Here is a 9456-nt window from a genome sequence, read left to right as displayed (position 1 = left end):
AGGAAAGATGAGGGCTGGATTCAGAGGGGCCTTAGAAGCCAGATTAGGGAGTTCAGAATGTCATCTAGGTGCAGTGAAAAGTTTTTGGAAGATTTTAAGATGAGGAACCACATGATCTGATGTTTTACATTTTAACATTACTGGGAGTGGGGCGCCTAGGTGGCTCAGTCGTTAGGCGTCTGCCTTCGGCTCAGGTCATGGTCCCAGGGTCCTGGGATCGAGCCCCACATCGGGCTCCCTGCTTGGCGGGAAGCCTGCTTCTCCCTCTCCCACTCCCCCTGCTTATGATCCTCCTCTCACTATCTCTCTCTGTCAAATAAATAAATAAAATCTTAAAAAAAAAAAAAAAGATTATTGGGAGTGAAGAGTGTGAAAAATAGATTGTGGGGAGGCAAGAAAGGAAACCAGCAGCCCTGCTAGGCAGTGATGAAGTAATTACAGTGGTGAAGAATGATAGTGGCCTGGACTAAAATGGAGGCATGGAGATGGAGAGAAGTAGACAGGTTTGGCATATATTTTGGAGCTAAAATACACTTGCTTATGGGACATGATGGCTTCTAAATGTGGGGGAAGAAGAAAATCAATGACAACGGATTTATGGCTTGAGCAACAGGGTGAATGACAGCAATGTTTATAGAGATTATGGTGTTGGAAGAGGGAAGGCAAATCATTTGGTTGGTGGAGCAATATTAAAAAGAAAAATTGGGGAAAATTAAATTTTGGACATGTTAAATTTGAGATGTTCATGTAATGTCTAACTTTAGATCAAGTATGCAGTTGACATGCATGTCTAGAGCTCAGAGGAGAAGTCAGAGTTGGAGAGAGAGATTTGAGTCTCATAGATATGGGTTTCAGACTTATACACACACATTCCTTAGACATGTGTTTAAAGTGGTGGAAGCAGATAAGATCATTTAGGGAGAGGAAAAGAAGAAAAAAAATGGCCAGTCCTAACAACAGCAATATGTAAAGGTTAGGTGGGAGTGGAGAACATAGCAAAGAACAAAGAAGCCAGAGAACTGGGAAGCCTGAAGACGATGATGTCACAGAAGGCAAGAGAGGAGAGAATTACAAGATGGCATAAGCACTCAGATATGTTAAATGCTGCTGAGAGGTCAAGTCATATGAAGAAGGAGCCAAAAGTGTCCATTGTGTTTGGCAACACGGAGGTTACTAGTATCTTTTACAAGAAGTTTGGTGGAGTAACGAGGTCAGAAAGTCATATGATGGTGAGTTGAAAAGGAAATAGATGTTGAGAAAGTGGAGATTATGGATAGTCAGTTATTTCCAGAACTTGAATTTTGCCAAGACAGAAAAACAAGGTAGCTGGAAGGAATGTGGAGTAAAGAGAGACATTTTTAAATATTGGAGACAGTAGATGATGTTTGTATGATGATGGGAATAATCCAGAAGGAGGTGAGGAACAATTATGTAGAAGAGAGAGGGAACCCTAAGGAAGGGAGGTCCCTGAGAAGGTGTAAAGGTGTGGATTCAGGGCACCGATGGAGGATTTACCTTTGAAAGGGAAAGTGGGTGCAGCTGTAGGGAATATTGATGATTCGATGTTGGAAACAAAAGGGAAGTCCCATTGATGGCTTCTGTTTTCTCAGTGAAGTAGGGAGCAAGGAAATCTGCTGAGAGGGCTTGGCTTGTGGGAGTTTGAGGGGAAGATTCAAAAGTAAGAGAGTGAAAAATTAAGCCTAGTGTGAGGAAGAGAGTAGGATTGGCATGCTCTGCTGAGAGCACTTTTGATGTTTGTGATGTTGGATGAAAATATGTCATTCAGTTTATTTATATGATTTCTCCAGCAGTGTACAGCATTTTGGTACAGCTATGGAGAAGATAGATACATTCATCCATGCTGGGACTTACCAGGCAAGTATAATGTAGGGAAGTGAGGATATCTATAAGTAAGGGACTGTAATGATGATAATATTGAGTTTGAGCATATGGTAGATGTGTGGTAAATGGAAACTTGTGTCCACTTAATGAATTACATATGGTATATTTTAAATTCAAGGATTCCCTGCCATCTCTCCTGGTCTGAGCTGTATTTCCCACCAATCTGGTCAAGGATTGTCACTGCAGCAATGTTAGAATAATAAAATAATAAACAGAGGTAAGTTCACAAGCACACACCAACCTCCCCCCCCCCCCCCCCATTGGTATCAATGGTCTTTTGAAATGGAAAAGCTTGGCTGATATAGGGTCATTGCCAGGGGAAAGCCTACTGACTGTCCCCAAGAGGACAGGGAAGCCTTACCTTGGTGAATTTTTCCCAACCCTCTAGGATCTGGCCTAGAATGTTTTAGCCTCAGAAGTACCTTTCTTTGGCAACATAAAACAGCTCCAGCAATCAGATGAATTTATATTAGCCAAGGTCATGAGAATGATATATATAACCAGAATATTAATTTATTAATTTTCAATTTATATACCTGAAGACTCAAGACTGCAAAGCCAGTGTATTTACTACATAGACAAACGTACTGAAGGCTGCTTGTTGAGCACAGATTCAGAATGAGTAGGGTTATGTGTATAGGTTGTTCTTGATTCATCTATTTCCATGACAGGATGATGTTGTCCCAAAGATAGAAATACTCAATTTCCAATGGTTGCAACTTTCTACATTGATCTCCAATACAGTAGGGACATCCTGCCATGCTATTGATTTGAGCTGCTTTCTCCTTGACGGCACTCGGATGGGCACTGAAGTGCTCCTGTATGCTCCTTTCTCCATTTCCATGGCTACCCAAACCTCTTAGCAAACTTGTTTCAATAAAAATCAAGTTACAGTCAGGTCAGGCCAGTTTGTGTTTTAAAGGTGACTCTGCTTACTTTGGTCTTATCCATTGTGTGTAATCTTAAAGTTTAGCTCTCAGCAGTCTTATTTCCCTTATTTCCAGTATCTTGGGGAAAATCGGACTGAAATCTCTAGGTATTGGTCCAATGTCCAGAGCCAAATAATATTCTTTTAAAATTTACTTTGTTTTGTATTATTCGCACCTCTCCTAACACCCCTTCAGCATAGGCAAATTTGTCATAATGGAAATGTTCTCATGACATAGTGAATGAAAGCTTGTCATTCAATTTCCAGTTCTGCTTTTTCTGAAAATTAATTTTAGGGTTACATTATCAAATTGCCAATTGGTGATATACAATCAGGCAAACTGTTTCTTACTGAAAACAAATTGATACTCCAAAGAATATGACCTATTTTCTTTGTGATTGCCTAGTCTTATTTGCTAATGATTTTTTGTTTTGTTTTGTTTTGAGAGAGAGAGAGTGCACATGCGCATGAGTGGAGGAGGTGGGGGTGGGGCAAAGGGAGAGGGAGAGAGAGAATCTTAAGCTTGCTCCACACTGAGCGCAAAGCCTGACATGTTTCACAACCCTGAGACCATGACCTGATCCAAAATCAAGAGTCGGATGCTTAACTGACTGAGCCACCCAGGCGCCCCTTGTTTGGCTTTAAGTTTCTACCCTTCTCATTAGGACTGATTCTATAAATCTAGGGGCACTGAAGATTTATGAGATATTAGGTGAAAGATAAAAGAATCAATGGCCATATCATGCTTTATTAGTAGTAGTGTATCTTTTTAAAAAAATTTTTTTTATTAACATATAATGTATTATTTGTTTCAGGGGTACAGGTCTGTGATTCATCAGTCTTACACAATTCACAGCGCTCACCTTAGTACCTACCCTCCCCAATGTCCATCAAGTAGTAGTGGTTTCTTTTTTTTTTTTTTTTAAGATTTTATTTATTTGACAGAGAGAGACACAGCGAGAGAGGGAACACAAGGCGGGGGGGAGTGGGAGGGGGAGAAGCAAGCCTCCCATGGAGCAGGGAGCCCGATGTGGGGCTGGATCCCAGGACCCTGGGATCATGACCTGAACTGAAGGCAGACGCTTAACAACTGAGCCACCCAGGTGCACCAGTAGTAGTGTTTCTTAAAGGTTTATGTGCACAGGACAATTTTGGTCTCTTTTCACCAATAGTCCAGCAAATCATATTTAGTAAAACTGTGAAACATTATAAGCCTGATGTAATGAAAATCATAATACCCAAATACTGTATGAAAATGTAATCTAATTTTCTTAACTTCAACAGATATTGAACTTTGCTAATAAAGAAAAATATTGCCAGTGCCTCAAAAAAATTAACCTTTTGTCAAGTTGTAAGAGGTTACATACTACATACATGTAAGAGGTTACATGCATACATTTATATGCCACATATAAAATATTACATTATATAAAGTGGAATAAATATCTTTGTTCTTATCAGTCTATTATGAACTGGCTCAGCAAATCTTTCTTATAATGGAATAAAAAGTACAATCTGGTTAAAAGTGTTACTCGTTTATCACAAGTCCTATGTTAGTGTAATCTGAATTAACTGGGATTTGCTGTCCACCCAAAATTTCTCCAGATTTTTCTTAGCTAAGCGAAGTAACTAAATTCTTGGAGCAATGGACCTAAGTCAAGAGGGTATAGTATTGTTGATGAACAGAGAACGATATTTGGGAGCATGGGGAAGCAGGGAGGGAAGAGATAGGAGATAGGAGAAAACAGTAGAACACAGATTTGCCAGGCTCACGGCTTTGCCTTAGGCTGGAATTTCACCAGAGTCAGGAAGTGAGTAATGATAAAGGGCAAGAATCTAGAGACCAAAGGGAAAGAGGGTGGGTCTAGGGAATGCAGAGCAGAAAAGGTTAAAAAGGAAACTAGCCAGGGGGTAATTGAAGGTACTGAATAGGGGATGTCTTAACTTGTTAGCCCAGAAAATAGAAACCTGACATATTCCTGATGGATATACAGTGCTCAATAATTACCTCTAAAATTGTAACACTGGGTGTTGCCTGTAGCATTTCTCAAAGTATAAGGCACTTTTTTCCCCCTCCCTGACCAATTGTATATACAATGTATAAATGGAACCACCCCAGTTTCATTTTTTATTTCATCTTTTATTGCTCCATAGTAATTAAGATAAGTAAGGTTGATAGTACATTTCTTTGTTAGCACTGGGACTAGGTATTTGTTTTATTTTTAACTGAAGTATAGTTCACATACAATATTATATTAGTTTCAGGTGTACAACAAAGTGATTCGGCATTTATATCCATTACAAAATGCTCACCTTGATAAGTGTAGTTACTCCCTGTTACCATATAAAGTTAATACAATATTATTTTCTATATTCCATATACTGTCCTTTTCATCCCTGTGATTTACTTATTTTATAACTGGAAGTTTATACCTCTTAATCCCCTTCATGTATTTTACCCATCCCCCTACCATCAGTTTTTTTCTATTTATGAGTCTGTTTCTGGTTGTCTGTTTTGTTGATTCCACATATAAGTGAAACATGTGGTATTTGTCTTTCTGTGTCTGCCTTATTTTCATTTAGCATAGTGCCCTCTAGGTCCATCCATGTCATCAGGAATGGCAAGGTTTTGTTCTTTCTTATGGCCAAGTAGTATTCCATTATTTATATATGTGTGTATACACATGCACACACATACACCCCCCCCATCATCTTTATCCATTCATCTATCTGTGAACACTTAGATTGCTTCCATATCTTGGCTATTGTAAGTAATTCTGTAATTTTAGACTTCCTATAGAAAAGAGAATTTCATGTGTTACAAAGTATCAGCAGCCCATGCCTAGTTCAGGTTTTGTTTCTTTGCATTATCCATTCTTCTTTCTGCTGGGTTTAATTAAACAGTTATTTCAGAATTTCTTTGATTTGCTGAGTGTCTCAGAGGATTGCTTCACATGGGAATTCATAGTACAATACTCCAGGGATTGGGCCATTGTTAACCTTATAGGGCACAGTCTTAATAGGAAGAAAAGAGAAAAGGGATAGTGATGGAACGAATTGAGAAAAAGCTTCTCAAAGTATTTAACAGCCTGGGTAAATTGCAGTGAAATAAACCTCTCTTCATTTCAATATTCAATATTACCTATATGAAATTTTTAATTGGAAAGTCTTAATCATTGCAATGATTAATAAAATTGTGCTACCTTTTAGGCTATGTGTAACCAGGCCACTTGTCCAACTTTGAGAAGATGCTGGTAGGGTGGGTGATCAGTCATCCCAGTTTGCATGAGACTGTCATGGTTTTAGTACTGAAGATCCCATGGCCCCGGAAACCTCTCAGTCTGGGGCAAAATAGGACAGTTGGTCGCCCTCTGCTGACTACAAGGAAGTGGAGGCATGGATCTTGGTTCCAAGCTACTTCCACATTCAACTCTGCTTTGGGTCCCTATTATCTGCCTGAGAAGATATCTTTGCCGGAGACCACTAACAGGAAAGGAGCCTTGTCTGATGCCACAGAAGATTCTTTTAATCCTGGGGGTTAGCCAAGCTGCAGACAACTAAGAAGTTAGTCCCGAAGAGCCCCCTGGCATCAATTGGACACATCATTGTTGTGGTGCTCACCTGGTTGTCATTGCTGCATTAACTCCTTCTATCCTGTTCCAGCTGCCAATTATCAAATGCTTACTGGGGGCCAGCAGGGTGCTAAGTCCTTCACATACATCATTTTACATGGCAAACTGCAATACGGATTATAAAACTGAGGTTCCAAGATGTTAAATGGCTTGCTTCGAGAACTCACAATGCCAATCGGTATAGAGCTTGTTGCTGTTTGGACTGCAGTATAACTTCAAACAAATTTGATGCCTTCATCCACTCTGCAGTCTCCAGGTTGCCTGGAAAACTTACCTGTACACTCTCTCTGACCTTTCGTTCAAGGTCTGTATCTCTTCATCACTTGCTCTATGACCTGGAGGTATGGTGACTGATGCTGTTGATGAGCCAGGCTCTTTCTCTGTCCACAGAGCATTGTACCCCATGACCTGTGCTGGTGGAATCTCCCTCTTTTCAGTGACAGAAGGTGATTTCAAGTGATTCTTTAAGAACAACAAAAAGAATAAGCATGAACAAATACTATCCATTGGTAAAAGAGCAATAACAAAAGCAAGAAATCCTGTTGCTTGAAATCATTAAGTAATAGATCATTAGTAATTTGGTCTATCTGATACAATTTAAAACACTAGATTACTGATTTAGAGAGTGAGCTAATTCCTTAGTCACTGTTCTTAAAATTCCAGTTGAATTGACAATTCAGCAATGCATTAATTATTTATCCAATTTTAATGAGTGTTATGAAATGAGATAATGGGAAAGCATTTAAGCTTACATAGAACCGTGCAAATATAAATTCTAATTATTACTGTGGCATTTTGAGCTTTACCTAAAGCCAAAGGATAAGAGAAAATTTTGGTCTCAAGACTATTATTATTATTTATTCAGCACCCAAACTTGCAAAAGGTAAGCTTTTTCCAGGAACAGTGGAGAAAAATGTCTTTAATGAAAAACAGCTGTTGCATCTTCTCTAGCAGTGTGACTTTTAAGCCGATCATGGTACTAGCTGAGGGTTTCATGGCTTTAGTAGGAAGAAGAGCACTGTTAACAAATCATAACTATTATCATCTTGTATTAGAAAAAATTTTTCTGGGGCACCTGGGTGGCTCAGTCAGGTAAGCATCTGCCTTCAGCTCAGGTCATGATCCCAGGGTCCTGGGGTCAAGTCCCGCACCAGGCTCCCTGCTCTGCAAGGAGCCTGCTTCTCTCTCTCCCTCTGCCTGCCGTTCCCCTTGCTTGTGCTTGCTCTCTCTCTCTCTGTCAAATAAATAAATAAAATATTAAAAAAAAAAGAAAAAAAAAGTTTTCTCAAATCACCTAAGAAGCAATTTGGCTTTAAAGAATTGGCATAAATCTTAGAAGTAAGCATTGCATAGAAATTTTAAGATTTTATTTTTAAGTAATCTCTACACCAACTCATAACCCCGAGATCCAGACTCACATGCTCTACGCACTGAGCCAGCCAGGTGCCTCTGCATAGAAATTCATTAGGTCACAGAAGTGACCTAATGACAGGGAGGAGTCACCTTTTTCAAGTGGATCACAGAAAATGAATGGGAATTCTTAATGTATTACTCAAATTGCATATTTGCTATTTGTAAGCATCATGTCATATATTATAAATCTGTATTATTTGCTTTTATTTTTAATATGGAACATTTAACTTAATGTATGCTATGCTTGATTTACTTTTTTCCTTCAACAAATACTCATTAAGAACTTATATCAGCTATTGTGCCAGTCACGGAGGACATAAAAATGAGCAAGACATTCTAAACTCCTGTTCTCAGGGAACTTATAGTCAAGTGAGATGGGAGGAATAAGGTAAAAAAAAAAAAAATTATAAGCAATTATGACTAAAGGTGGTAAATGCTCTGACAAGGCAATTAAAATGTACCAGGTGAGTCCAAAGGAAAAGCAACCAACCCAGATTTGCAGAGAAGGGTGATCAGGGAAGATGAACCCAAACATATTACAGGAATTAGCTACATGCTTGTGTATGTGTGTGTTATGAGTGAGTTAGTGTGTGTCTGTGGGGGGAAAAGTATGGTAGCATGTGGTAGGACAATGTTTGGGGCGAGAGGGGCAGTTGGCTTACATATAGGGAAGGGTGAAGAATGTTCCAGGCAGAGGGAATATCAAATGGAAAGACCCCCCAAAGCCAAAGGGAACATGGCATGTTTGAGGATTTTAAAGTATCTCAGCAGCTCTGTTTAGAAAGTAAAAGAAGTAGGAGCAAAAAAGCAAACTTGCAGAGGTAAGCCGAAACCAGTATGCAAAGAGTAATGAGTTTGGATTTTATCCCAGAGGCAAGAGGAGCCTTTGAATGGGTTTAAACTGGGATGTTATGTAATGTAGGTAAAATCTGTGGTCTTTATTGACATCACACATGAAATACAGCTTAATGTATATTATTCCTTAGTCATTCCCCCCCCAATAATTATTTTTGTTAAAGATTTTATTTATTTTAGAGAGAGAGAGAGAGAGACAGAGACAGTGTGAGTGGGTTGGGGAGCAGAGAGAGAAGGAGAAAATCTCAAGCAGACTCCTTGCTAAGTGCAGAGCCCGACACAGGGCTGGATCCTATGACCCTCCATGACCCTGAGATCATGACCTGTGCTGAAATCAAGAGTTGGTTGTTTAACTGATTGAGCCACCCAGGCGCGCCCCACCCCCAACAATGATTAATTCAGCATGTAGGGTGTAGCAGGTACCGTGCTAGTTGCTGGGGATCCAAAAGGCTAATGGTTGAAACATTTATTTAGCCAAAATGTAGAGAATGATTTACCTGGGCCCAGGAGCATCTGTTTTAGAAGGCTGTAATGGTAATCCAAGGACTACTCATAGAAGGGTTTGAATCCAGCAGTATGGAGGAGGGAAGGTAAGGCAGAGGCGATTTCCTCAGGTTGTTTTTATTTCCATAGAAACCTCATCATTATCATCTTAAGAAATTGGGGAATTATTCTCCCAACGGTGTGATTTTAGAAGGCAAGCCCTCTAAAACCCCTTTGTATGCA

Source organism: Phoca vitulina, unplaced genomic scaffold (genome assembly GCF_004348235.1).
Source record: "Phoca vitulina isolate PV1807 unplaced genomic scaffold, GSC_HSeal_1.0 scaffold54, whole genome shotgun sequence".
NCBI lineage: Eukaryota > Metazoa > Chordata > Mammalia > Carnivora > Phocidae > Phoca > Phoca vitulina.
This window is presented reverse-complemented; position numbering follows the sequence as displayed.